This window comes from Ceratotherium simum, chromosome 26, assembly GCF_057802395.1.
Source record: "Ceratotherium simum simum isolate JZ-2026a chromosome 26, ASM5780239v1, whole genome shotgun sequence".
Taxonomy (NCBI): domain Eukaryota; kingdom Metazoa; phylum Chordata; class Mammalia; order Perissodactyla; family Rhinocerotidae; genus Ceratotherium; species Ceratotherium simum.
Window position 1 is genome coordinate 39,256,155 of NC_141925.1, and position 12,937 is coordinate 39,269,091.

At 39.0% G+C, this 12,937-nt stretch overlaps 1 pseudogene; it reads left to right on the forward strand.

Annotated features, from left to right (window-relative positions):
• The window catches only part of LOC101387351 (cytochrome P450 3A12-like), a 35,153-nt pseudogene that overhangs the window by 9,978 nt on the left and 12,238 nt on the right, over positions 1-12,937 (forward strand).

Here is a 12,937-nt window from a genome sequence, read left to right on the forward strand (position 1 = left end):
CTCTGTGTTAGCTGTTGGTTTCCTCAGCAGCAAAGATTTCTGGAATCTTCTGCAGAGCAGGCCACAGAGAACCATGGTCACTCTGACCACATTGTGATCAGTGGCAGTCCCTGCCCTTACTAGCTGTCTTAAGATGTGTCAGCTATGCCAGTCTCAGAGAGGCTTGAAACCAAAGTGGGTCATTTCTGCAGTGCCCTGAAAGGCTGGGGAAACTGGTCACTTGCCCTGCTGTCTTATTCCCAGCAAGTAGAAGTCTCTCAAGCTGGGAGTTCCCTCCTTGAGCTGAGGAGTGCTGGCCTGGGCGATGAGGTGATATAGGCAAGTTAAACTATTGTCCTTACCCATTTTTTCAGTTATTCTCAGTTTTTTTTTCCTCCACTGTGTTGCTGAAGAATCTTAAGTAGACTCCTGAGCTCTTCTAGATCTATTTTCAACTGTGAATAGCTGTCTAATTATTCTTTGAGGGGTGATGGAGGCTGGAGTCCTACTCAGCCAGCTTAGTGAGGTCACTCCAGTCTTTCATCAAGTGTGATGTTAGTTGTGGGTTTTTATAGATGCTCCCTACGAAGTTGAGGGTTTCCCTCTCTTCCTAGTTTTTGAGTTTTTATCATGAATGGTGTTGGAGATATCCATTTTAAAACAAAACATAGTTTTAGAAGTTGAAAGAAATTCTCAGGGAGGTTGGCTTGGGAAGCTAATCTCAAGCTAAGAAATAGAATTATCTCTTTTCCTTTCTAACCCTGGAGGAAAAATGTAATACCAAGGGATTTCCATGTGATTGTACAATTTCTGCAGAATAGCAAATAGATTACTAGTCTTTTAATTATTAACTACTTTTTTTTAAATTTCCATATCAGGACATCCCTTTTTCAAGTTGTTTTTGTATATATATAGATATATATAGATATAGATATATATAGATATATATGTAAAACCAGAACTGGTCTGAGGCAACATACAGTTCTCCAAGGCTATCTGGCTATCTGTCACCAATCCCTTTCTCCTCTGATCATCCCTCTAGGATGTACTAAGTCTTATGCCTGTCTATTCCCCTGGAAGAACAGATTCCCTACCACATGGGTCATTTGCATTTAAAAGGAGATTGGAATATAAAGGCTGGAATCTACATCAGGTGGCTACATGTCTCCTTCACCCTCAAAGGAACCTAGACATTGGAAATAAATATTTATTGAGCATCTATCATAGGGTCTGCTACTAGGTACACAATCACTAAATATTTCTTAAATAATTGATACCAGTTTACCAAATTTTCCACAATTGTTGAGACCTCCAAAACTCATGTAGGGCAACATGTCTTTGGCTTTTGAGGCCAGCCTTTTGGTCCAGTGGGATTTATGAAAAATGCCATCGCTCTGTCTACAGATGAACAATGGAAGAGAATACGAACATTGCTGTCTCCAACCTTCACCAGTGGAAAGCTCAAGGAGGTAAGAAATTGACAGGACTTTTAAATAGAAACTTAAGGAAAGCACCTGGCATCAGATAGAAAATAAGATCATAGCCCCTCTCCAAGGGGTACTTTGCTCAATTTGAGCTTCCTAGAAATAGTGTTTTATCTTTACATCCTAAAGAGACATTATAAGATTCATTATAAAATGTCACTTACTGTTCCATGCTTGCTAAAGCCAAGTCCTTCTAGGAGTCGAGTCTCAGCATTTCACTTGGGTTGTGTTGTATTTTGTGTCTAGATGTTCCCCATCATTGGCCAGTGTGGAGATGTGTTGGTGAGAAACCTGAAGAAGGCAGCGGAGAAAGGCAAGCTCATCACCTTGAAAGAGTAAGTAGGACTGTACCTGCTGGTAGTCTGAGCTCTGTCACAAGACCCTCCAGCAGCCTGACATGGAGCTGCAAATCCCACTGTTGAGTTACTCTAGTGACCAAACAGAAGTAAGCCTATGGTATTACAGCTCCAATGAGTCACACAAGAAGAGGTGACTCACCCTAGAAGGCAGGGCAGCCAGGAGAGAAAGGATCTTCTCACCTGTGTACATGAGCAAGGATTGATTTGTCTGCTTAATTTTCACCTTGGATATTCTGGAAGACAAAAATACGTAGTTTAGAAAGAAGAAGCATGATCATACTAAAGCTTTCTGTTTAGAGGGTATGGAGTGGTGGGAGGGTAAGGCATTTGTTACATATTGGTGGGCAGTAGGAGGGGCAGGAAAGTTACGCTGTAGAACTTGGTTTAATTTAAACCCCTTCATGATTTTGCTGAGGATATCAGCAAAATGCTAAATATTAAATCTTTCCACCACTTCTCCTTCCTTCAGTCTCAAAGAGAGAAGGCCCTGTACAGGCTATGGGTAGGGTGCCCATTTCATCTGTTGGCTAAAGTGGGATATTTTTAATTATGCAGGAACAACAGATGTAAACTGGGATTGTCCTGGGAAAACTGGAGACACATGATCACTTAGCTATGGGATCACCTAAATCAACGTTGGAGTGCTCTATTATTATTTTCTAACTAGGGAACATTCTTAGTTTTTACATTTACAGAAATGAGTCTGCCCTCAGGGCAACCTGAGATCACTGGAGTTGAGGAGGAGTGGGTCTTTCAGGAGCCTTAGCAGGGGTATAGAGAAGGAGTGATGACATTCCTGGCAACTCAGAACAGGGTCCTGTTGTTCTGTAATGTGCTAAAGAGGAATCAGCTCTGAGCATAGATACTGTGGTGAGGCAAGACGAGATCAATGTCACCTTTCTTGAATCCCCTAGAATGAGTTAGTTATTTCACCCTTTGTCCTGCTGAAACACAGTGCTCATACAAGTACTATTGCCCATATTCAAAACACACTGTTGAAATTTTTCTGATTATGGGTCTCTTCCTCTATGGCTCAGCTCTTTCAGGTCAGAGGAGGGTCTAACATTCCTTAGTGTCCCCATAACCCCTAAGACAGGGCCAAGTTCATCACTGAAACCTGATAAACACCTCATGAGTGAGAGTGACAGTAGCATAGACTCTTCAGATGATCCAGTAGAAGGTTTGATGATGTATGGCTCTTTACCTGTCTTGACTGAGCATACGAATTTGCATACACCTCTTGCTGCATGTTTTGGATAAGGAAAGTAAAGAGGTGCTGATTTTAATTTTCTGTGTCTTTCTTTTTCTACCCAGCATCTTTGGGGCCTACGGCATGGATGTGATTACTAGCACATCATTTGGAGTGAACATCGATTCCCTCAACAACCCACAAGATCCCTTTGTGCAAAACAGCAGGAAGCTCATAAGACTTGATTTCCTGGATCCACTCATTCTCTCAACAAGTATGTGGACTACTATTTTTCTTTTCCTTACTTCTTCCCTCCCACCTTTCCTTCCTTCCTTCCTTCTTTCTTTCCTTCCTTCTTTCTTCCACTCTCCCTCTCTCCTTTTTTCCTTCTTTCCTTCTTTCTTTCTGTAACAGCTTTATTGATTTATAATTCACATACCATATATTCCACCCATTGAAAATGTACAATTCAATTGTTTTTTCATCCTAAGTATCTATCTACAGATGAATGGGTAAAGCAAATACCTTATAAATATACAGTGGAATACTATTCAGCCATAAAAAGGATGGAAATCCTGCCATTGCATCAATATGAATGGGCCTTGAGGGCATTATGCTAAGTGAAATAAGTAATACAGAGAAAGACAAATACTGTATGATCTCACTTATATGTGGACTCTAAAAAAAACCCAACCAAACTCATACAGGAAAAAAAACTCAGATTTGTGGTTACCAGAGGCATGGTTTGGAGTGGGTTAATTGGAGGAATGTGGTCATAAGGTACAAACTTTTGATTATAAGATAAATCAGTACTGGGAATGTAATGTACAGCATAATGTCTGTAGCTAACAGTGCTGTATGGTATATTTGTAAGTTACCAGAGTGTAGCTCCTAATAGTTCTCATTGCAAGGGAAATTATTTTTCTGTGACTATAAGAGGTGATGGATGTAATGAAACTTATTGTGCTAATCTTTTCACAATATATGTATGTCGTCTTTATCCTATACTTCTTAATCTTATACAGTACTGTGTGTCAATCATAATTCAATTAAATGGGAAATAAAGATTTTTATTACATTCAAATATATGTTCAACTATCACTACAGTGAATCGTTAGAACATTTTTGTCAACACAGATACCCTGTACATTTTAACCAACCCCTCCTCTCCCCTGAGTCCTAAGGAACCACCAATTTACTTTCTCTCTCTGTAGATTTACCTAGCTGGGTCACTTCATAGAGATGGAATCATACAATACGTGGTCTTTTGCAGCTGGCTTTCTTTATTTGTCATAATGTTTTCAACATTCATCCATGTTGTAGCATTTATCAGTACTTCATTTCTTTTTACAGTCAAATAGTTCTTTAGGATTTTTTATATACAAGATCATGTTATGTGGTAATAGAGATAGTTTTACTTCTTCATTTCCTATGTGGATACCATTTATTTCTTTTTCTTGCCTAATTCCTCTGGGTAGAACCTCTACTACAATGCTGAATAGAAGTGGTGAGAGAGGCATCCTTGACTTCCTCTTAACCTTAAGGGAGAGCATCCAGTCTTTTGCTATTAAGTATGGTGTAAGCTATGCTTTTTTGTAGCTGTCCTTTATCACGTTAAGGAAATTCCCTTCTACTCCTAGTTGGTTGAGTGTTTTTAACATTAAAGGGTGTCAGATTTTGTGAAATGCTTTTTCTGCATCTGTTGTGATGATCACGTGGTTTTTGTTTTTTATTCTATTGATACAGTGTATTACACAACCTTGCATTCCTGGAATAAACTCCATTGGTTATAGTGTATACTTGTTTTTATATGTTGCTGGATTAAATTTGCTATTATTTTGTTGAGGATTTGTGCAGCCATGTTGATAAGATATGTTGGTCTCTAGTTTTTTGTTTTTTGTTTTTTTCCTGTGATTTCTTTGTCTGGTTTTAGTATCAGGGTGATACTGTCCTTGTAGAATGAGTTTGGAAATGTTCCCTCCTCTTCTATTTTATGGAAGAGCTTGTGAAAAATTGGTGTTAATTCTTTTTTAAATATTTGGTAGAATTCCCCATTAAACCATTTGGATCAGAACTTTCCTTTGTGGGTAGGATCTTAATTGCTAACTCAATCTTTTTACTTGTTATAGGTTTATTAAGATTGTCTTTTCTTTAATTGAGGTCACACTGGTTTATAATATTATATAACTTTCAAGTGTACATCCTTATATTTTGACTTCTGTATAGACTGCATTGTTCTCACCACGAAAAGTCTAGTTGCCATCCATCAGCATGCACATGTGCCCCGTTACCCCTTTTGCCTTCCCTCTGCCCCATTCCCATGTGGCGACCACCAGGGATTGTATTTCTTTTTGAGTCAGTTCCTGTAGTTTGTGTCTTTCTAGGAAATTGCTTAGTTCATCTAAGTTAGTGAAATTTTTGGCGTATAATTGTTCATAGTATTCCTTTATAGTTCTTTTTATTTTTTATTTTTTTGCTGAGTAAGATTAGACCTCAGCTAACATCTGTCGACAATCTTCCTCTTTTATTTTTTGCTTGAGAAAGATTAGTCCTGAGCTAACATCTGTCCTATTCTTCCTCCATTTTATATGTGGTTCACAGCCACAGCATGGCTGACGAGTGGTATAGGTCCATGCCCAGGGTCTGAAGCCACGAACCCAGGCTGCTGAAGTGGAGTGCACTGAACTTAACCACCATCCCACGAGGCTGGCACCCCTCTTTTTATTCTTTTAATGTCAGTAATAGTGTCCCCTCTTTCATTTCTGACGCTTGTAACTTGAGTCTCTCCTTTTTTTCATGGTCAATCTGGCTAAAGGTCTTTGCAAAGAATCAGCTTTTGGTTTCAGTGATTTTCTCTATTTTTTCTAATTCTGTATTTCATTAGTTTCTGCTCTTGTCTTTATTATTTCCTTATACTTGCTTTAGGTTTTGTTTGCTCTTAATTTTTCAGTACATTAAGCTGGAAAGTTAGGTTATTGGTTTGAGATCTTTGTTCTTTTTAAACGTAGAAATTTGTAGCCATAAATTTCTCTCAGCACTGCTTTTGCTACATCAGATAAGTCTTGGTACATAGTGCCTTCGTTTTTACTTATTTCGAAGTAATTTTTATCACTGTTTTAATTTCTTCTTTGACCCATTGGTTATTTAGGAGTGTATTGTTTCATCGCCACATATTTGTGAGTTTCCCAATTTTCTTTCTGTTACTGATTTCTGATTTCATTTCATTGCGGTTAAAAGACGTGTATTATTTCTATCTGGAGTTGTATTTCTCGAACTGCACAATTAATTAAAGTAGCAGACTATGGTCTGGTTTATCCAAAGAGACTCTAGTCCAATGGATAAAAGACTAAGAGGTCAAGGAATACAATCCTTTCTTTTGGTCACTCCAAAGATGCAGAGGGCCACTGACCTCATTGCTGTAGTGATGGCCCCTATGTGTGGACTTACAATTGCTCAGCCATTGGCTTGGAAGTCTGAGAAAAGGTAATAGAGGGAATGTCTCCTGGTTGAGAAGCTTGTTATCATTTACTCTTCTGACTGGTAGAGGAAATTATAGTTGCTCCAGGTAAATTTTGCATTTTCATTATGCTTTCTTTTTTCTTTTTCCCTACAGTACTCTTTCCATTTCTTCACCCAGTTTTTGAAGTATTAAATATCTCTATGTTTCCAAAAAGTCGTATGGATTTTTTTGTAAAATCTGTAAAAAAGATGAAAGAAAGTCGCCTCAAAGATAAAGAAAAGGTAAAATCTGGTGGTGATTACATGTGGGTGTTCACCTTTCATAATTTATTGAGCTGTATACATATGGTTTGTGCACTTAACTGTAGTTTTTTTCAGGTGGTTGAGATCTCCAGGGTTTAGAGCAGGAGACTTCTAACATTTTGGGGAAAATGAAGAAGGTTGAATTGGGGGAGGGAAATAAGAAAATGAGTCAGAGGGCCATGTTTAAAATTAATAATAGGCATGACAATTACTATGTCACTGCATGCATATCATTGAGGTAAAACTTGACCACTTCCCTTCAATCAATTGTCAAAGGATAAACATTTCTATTTAAAAATTATTTTACTGGTATTTTAATTTCCCCAGATCTTAGAGTGGCAAAGAATCATTTCAATTCCAAGCCTCTTATTTTACATGAGCCCCAATGGAAGCCCCCATTAGGCTTCCTGTAGAGTATAGTCTGTGTTAAATCGGTGCCATCTCATAGTGTGGAGTGGGCAAGAGTCTTCTTTGGCATTGAGGCTGCAAGCTGGCTAACACAGCATTGCCTTCATGAAGTCTGGAGACCCGCACAAGGATGTCTGTAGTCAGGGGGACAGGGCTGAGTGCTCCCAGTAAGTTCTTGAAGATTGTGTATAGTTCTGGGAGTGTGGGGCATTTGAAGATGTTCAGAGAAAAGCTGCTGATGAACTCTGCAAATGTCAGGGGATTAATTTATGTGGCCATTCATTAAAAATTAAGGATGAAGAAAAAAGAGATTGAAGTCAGGAACTTCCTCATGACAGGAGAGGAGGCAGACAACTCTTTGGCCAAGAAGCTGTGTTCAAAAGCCAGAGAAGCCCAAGATCAGACAGAGTGAGAACAGAAAAACAGTTGGACACGATGGCTGGATTTCTCTTAGGGAAACATCAAGATTTGTAGCTGGATGTTTCTGTTCACTGATGATGCAGGCAACACTAGTCAGACTTCTGGACTTAAAGGGGCCATAATCTCAAGAAAGAGGTTAAGTACCGCACTCCTCGTTTATTTCTGACTTCACAAGTAAGTGTCTATCATTGAAATGTGTCTCTCTCCTTCCAGCAGCGAGTGGATTTTCTTCAGCTGATGATTAACTCCCAGAATTCCAAAGAACTGGACACACATAAAGGTAACCAAGGAGTGTGTCAGAAGGCCACTAAGGGAAAGCTCAGAGGGAGAGAAAGCTTCTGAAAACCTGCAAAAAGTTTTTCCAGACAGATGAGAATTTAAGACAAATGGAAGAAAGACACATGTTCCTAAATAAGTGGTAGCCAGAGGCACTTTCTGGAAAGCTACAGGCATAATTTTTTTCAAATCTTGAAGAGCAACCATGAACAAGTGTTTCATGCCCCAAAGTCGGTCAGTGGTCTGTGGATCACCTACATCAGAACCTCTGGGGAGCTTGTTTTCATGTCAGTGTTCAGACCTCATCCAGACCCACTGAATCAGAGCCTCAACCTGGTAACTTGCATCAAGGCTTCATCACGGGGGCACATTGCCCCATTGTTAGTGACCTTAATGTGGAGAATTGTTTACAGTTGTGTCCACTAGCTTAATCTACTGTAAAGTTTTATTTTTTCCTTTGTATTAATATGTAACCTCTGAGGGAAGCCTTTGATATTGGGTAAACATTCTATACCTGTTCAAATTTCACCTACTAGTTTTGTCATCCATTGATGGTTTTAGATCGAAACCACTATTCCTATGATGGTTGCAAAATGATGGCTTTCCAGTTCCATCATTTCTTCGACATTTATGAGTTGATGTTCCATTGTAAGGAGAGCACTCCATTATCTCATTAATATATTTGTTTACATACTTATATTAGTATGATCTCATATATTACTAATTTCCTCTCATATCATTTTTTATTTTGATGCTCAAATTCTCTCAGATTTGGCCACTGGAAACCCTTTCAAGGGAGCTCCTGTGTCCTTTGATTTTTCTTCTTTCTTTTTTAATTTTATTTTTTCAGTAGACTTATTTAGAGCAGCTTTAGATTCACAGGAATATTGAGTGTAAGATACAGAGATTTTCCATATACCCCTTTCCCTAACTATACACAGTCTCGTCCACTATAGAAATCCCTACCAGAGGGGTACATTTGTCACAATCAATGAGCCTCCCTTGGCACATTATCACCCCATGTCCATAGTTTACTTTAGTCCTGGTGTACTTTCTACGGGTTTTGACAAATGTATAATGATATATATCCACCATTGTAGTATGCAGATTATCCTGTATCTTTTCACATACTATTTTCTGAGCACTTCCTTGCTTTCTGATGGAAGACTTTCTAGATTTCTCTTCTATTTCCCTTGACGAACCCTGGAATCCACCATTTCTCCAAGGAGCTCTGGTTCCTTTTATTGAGAAATAGTATTTAGAAAACAAAATCTGGGATGTAGGAGTGCTCATTGCTAGTAGGGTTTCTTTGCTTCTAGATCATCTCAGAGGACAAAGCTAAGAACATCAAATATACTTACACAGAAGTGATATATGTAAATATTTCTGTATCTACGCATAACCAGTGATGTAAACGTGCTCTGTTTCACTCTCTCTAAAAACGGCTCTGATTTAGAGTTTATTTCCATGATATGAGTACTCCCATATGGTTAATTTCAAGCTACCAATGGTTTGACACCATCTCAGAGAATTCCCAAATATTTAGCAGTTGGTCCTCGAGAGCACAGATGATATGAATGTATCACACCACTATAATTTTATCTATATCTACTTCTATCTAACTATCTATCTATCTGTCTATCTATCTATCTATCTATCTATCTATCTACAACTGTATGGTCCGGTACAACTTTCTGTGATGAAGTTTTCTGTATCTGCCCTGTTCAATACAGTAAGCACTAGACACATGTGGCTATTGAACACTTGATATGTGGCCAGTGCCACTGAAAACCTGAGTCTTATAATGTATTTAAATTTAAGTAACTTAAATTTAAATTTAAGCATCCACATGTGGCTACCATATTGTACATCACAGCTCTAAACTTTCAGTATCAAGAGATTCATGCTGACCTGGGGGAGCATTTGATATATTAATTTACCCACAACAGCATAGCAGAAGTCATCATTGGGATGTAAGAACTCTATAGACCTTTCTTACACTCATTTTGTAGTGTTTTAGTTGTGAATTATGTGGTTGGAGCAGATACCAACCATGTTTATTTCAGTGCTCTAATTAAGGACTCTAAAACTCCTAATCTAGTCCCAAGCAAATCGATTAGAGTGGGACTATGCTTAGTTTCTTCCAGGAGAAATTCAAAATGGAGGCCAACTTATAAACACAATGGCTATTTGCTGACTGTAAAGCAGGGCAAAGAAAGGACACATATGCTGAGGAAGATGACATTCAGGCCATGATTGAATAAGCATTGCTGTTATTCTCACTGGATCTTATTTTTCTACATTTCGTGCTGGTCAATGCTATTCTTTCTTCTACTATTTTAATGCCACTGATTAGACTAGGGTCAATCACCACTCTTCTAGCATTTTTGTCTGTCTCTGTAGTTTCCATACATATCTGGGGTCTTCCATTTGATGTCTTGCGCCTCAGATCTTCCATTACTTAATGCCTCTGAAGGCACAATCCATGCTTATCAAGCTAGGTTGTGCACACAATACACCACATCTTTTGATAGTTCAGGTTCTGATTCGATAGTTCTAGAGTAGGGGTTGAGATTTGCATTTCAAATGAGGTCCCAGATGCTACTGGTCCATGGACCACAATTTGAGTAGCAAGGTTTTATCTGTAGGCCAATATTATTCTCTTTAATTCCCTCAAACATATCAGGGGAAATATCTTTTAATTTTCTCTACAATTAAGCCTTACTATTGCAACTCTCTTAAAAAAATTTAAGCTATATTTTAGCTAGAGTAATTTAAGTTATTCCTGGGGATATGCTATTCCACTTTACTTGTAGCTAAAGTACTTTTAGGATTCTCCATGGGACATGCTGAACACTGTATATGTTAGACAGAAATTCTGTCTCTTAAACTACCTAGCTATGTTCGTGGGGACGGTGGCATAACCAGGAGGAGATGTCCAAGAATAGTATACACATCGGGAAAAACTGAATTAAGACAATTTTTGCTTTTTCTGTTCTCTCAGATACACATCAGAGTGCGAACCACTCTCAGTTTGAACTGCTATTCTATTTTTTTCCCCTCGGGTTTTGGGAGCTTCATTTGGATTTCTCTTCATCTAAATTGTGATGTTTTACATTGACCTGCTTCACCTAAAATGTCTTTCCTCTCCTTTTAGCTCTGTCTGATCTGGAGCTTGTGGCCCAATCTATTATCTTTATTGTTGCTGGATATGAGACCACTAGCACTTCTCTTTCCTTCCTTATGTATCTTTTGGCCACTCACCCTGATGTCCAGCAGAAGCTGCAGGAGGAGATTGATGTGACTTTCCCAATACGGTGAGTGGCTGATACCTGGAGTGAGAGGGAGAAGGTGAATTATTAGCAAGAATGTCTCCTTAATACTACCTATGAGAATTTTTCAAAAAGCAAAAACATCAATTCTTTCACCTACTCTATTTAAGATGGATGTAAAGAGACAAAAACAAAGGGAGAAACCTAGGCAATGTATGCTACTCACATAAATATGAGATCTCGGAAAAAAGTGCTGGCCCTGACGTACCTATTATCCTTTACCACAGTATTGCCAGGTGAAAACCCCAGAACCTCAATGGCACCTAACAATAAGCATTTATTGCTCAAGTGTCTGGGTAGTTATCTCTGTTGATATTGGCTGGATTTGCTTGGTCTGGCTATTGGCTGATGTAGGCTGGCCTTGGCTAAGCTGACTAGGCTACTCAGCTCCACGTGTCTCTCTTGCTCCAGAAAACCAGCCTGGGTATGCCCTTCTTAGGGCAATGGCAGAGGGCAAGAGCAAGAAGCCCAATCATATGGGTGTCTTTCAGAACTGTGCTTGAATCTCACTTACCCAACATTCCACTAGTCCAAGGCAAGGCACCTGGCCAAGCCCAGAGTCAGAATGGAAGGACAACACAAGTTTAGATGGCAAAGGGCATGGACACTGGAAAGGGTGAAGTATTGGGACCATTAGTGCAGTCTACTACTCATGGTAAACTTTACAGATTAGGAGAGTTTGGTGTACAGGGAAGAGCAGGAAATAGGACAGGAAATGGAAGACATGACTCTGAGTCTTGACTGCGGTTTTGGACAAGTCTTATGACCTTTCTGAGCATTAGGTCTTTCAGATATAAGGCAAGAATCCATTTTAGGGCGTACCCAAATTAGAGATTATCTCTTTTCCCTGGTAAAACCTGTATTGGGATTCTTTTGTTTGCAATATGATGAAAAGGTCAGTTTGAGGCAGAGACTAGCTAAACATTGTGTTCTCCCTTTTTTATAATAATATTTACAAGGACAATAACAACATGAGTAGCTAATAGTTGCTTATTACTAAATGTGTCTCTTCTAAATGCTTTCTATTTATAAATGAATTAATCTTCATAAAATTCTGTATAGGTCAGGATAGGCTAGGTTTACCCTCAGTAACAGATTATCCCTCAAATTTCAGAGGCTTTACACAGCAAATGTTCACTTCTAACTGTCATTTAGATGTCCAAGTGGATGTAGTGGAGGATGAGAGTGGGAGTCTCTGCTCCACATATTTGCTAGGGATACAGCCTATGAGGCTCCATCTTCTTCTAGCTGATTGTCTGGAACAGGAGCCCTTCCTGTTGGCTACAGAAGAAAGAGCCAGTGTTTCTCACTGGCTTTTCAAATGTTTTGTCCCCGAACCGACATATATCACCTCAGCTCACAGCCCATCGCCAAAGCTGATTTCCCCTAAGTTCATTGGGTTGTAAAATGTGTGAGAGGACATGGATGTTGGGTAAGTAGTGAATGTCTCTGTCCAACAGCCCTATGAAGTGTCAACTCAAATCATCTCCATGGAACATATCAGAAAACTGAGCTACAGAGAGATAAAATACTTTCATACACTAGTTATAACTAGTGATGAAGAAGCCCAGCTATGAACCAGGGTATCTGGCCCCAGAGCCAAACTCTTACCCTCTACAATATTGTCTCTTTAATGTAATACCAGGTGATAGCCACATATTGACCACACAGTTTTCAGATCTCTTCCAAAACAGGATTTCTTTGTAATGAGAAGAGACCTGGTCTCTG